Raw genomic sequence first — 1285 nt, forward strand, 5'->3', positions numbered from 1 at the left:
TCCTACCTGGCGTGCAGGGTGTGTAGCCCAGACAGGCTGTTTCACAGGAAGATACAGACTGCCTTCCCTGGCTTTGGAAACAGGACACCAGCTCACTACGGGGGAATGGATTTAAACCTAGCATTGCGCTTCAAACACTTTCCTCTCAGATCTGAAGGATTTCCAAATGGCCTTTTCTAGTAACCTCAGGGAGGTAACTTCTCAACATAAAGAAAAGAGGCATGTATCTGATCACTTGGGACCTAAACTGACCATCATAAAATCCATTTTATTTATTTACTATTATTGTTTTGGTGGTGTAATATTTGAAAAGCACAGCTTGAAAGATCCCCTAAAAATACAAATAAACATCTTAACAGCTCCCCAGAGATGATGGATTTAAAGCTACCTTATACTTTCCCATTGCTTCTGAAAGTTTGTCCCCCACCCATCTTCACGATTTTTTTTCATTTGGTCAACTATCTGCCAGGGCAACTACTTGCTCAATTTGCTTCTCTGCCTGGGGAAAGAAAAGATTTTGAAATAAATGTCTGCAGTGGTGCTGTGCACCAGTGCTAATGAGATGGTGAGGCCGAGTGTTGGACACTAAGTGTTTGCATTAAAATGGAAATATGTAATCGATTTTTCAAAGAGGGTCTCCCGTTCACTTTTAAAATACACTTCACAGGACGAAAACAAAATGAAAAACATCACTGTCTTTAAGTAATATTGGCTGAGACAGCAACTTCTGGGGAGCTAAGTGTAGAGATAATTGTTTCCAATAATGCATTGGTACGCCATTGTCTTTGTTATAATAAACAGAGAGGATTTATTTCTTAGCAAGGTGTGACGTTATTATCATTTCAGATACTTTTTCTCATGGTGGCAATTCCTCAGTAAAGTAATGCTTCCTCTTCAGGTGACAAAGTTCTTAAGAGCTGGTGTTTCAAAATGAATAAAGTTGAAGTTCTATTCATTATTCGCTTGGTCATTGCTAGATGGTTTGAGAAAAAGTGGATGACACACTGGTGTTTTGGGGTCTGAGAGATGTGAGTTGGCATCCAAGCTCTGCCATTTACTAGCTGTATGGCTTAGGGGCCCTTTGAATCTCCAAGTCCACATCAAAAGTGCTGCCCAGGCTGAAAGAAGGGCTGAGTTACCAGAAAATGTGGAGAAAAAACCCATTTCAGGTAATAATTCCAAGTATCTTCCTATTATGGGGATAACTATTAATAATAAGATCAACTCATATTTCTTGAGTGCTTATTACGTGCCAAGCACTGTTTAAGATTTGCATTGGAGTGCC

The sequence above is a fragment of the Panthera tigris genome, chromosome D3 (assembly GCF_018350195.1).
Source record: "Panthera tigris isolate Pti1 chromosome D3, P.tigris_Pti1_mat1.1, whole genome shotgun sequence".
NCBI lineage: Eukaryota > Metazoa > Chordata > Mammalia > Carnivora > Felidae > Panthera > Panthera tigris.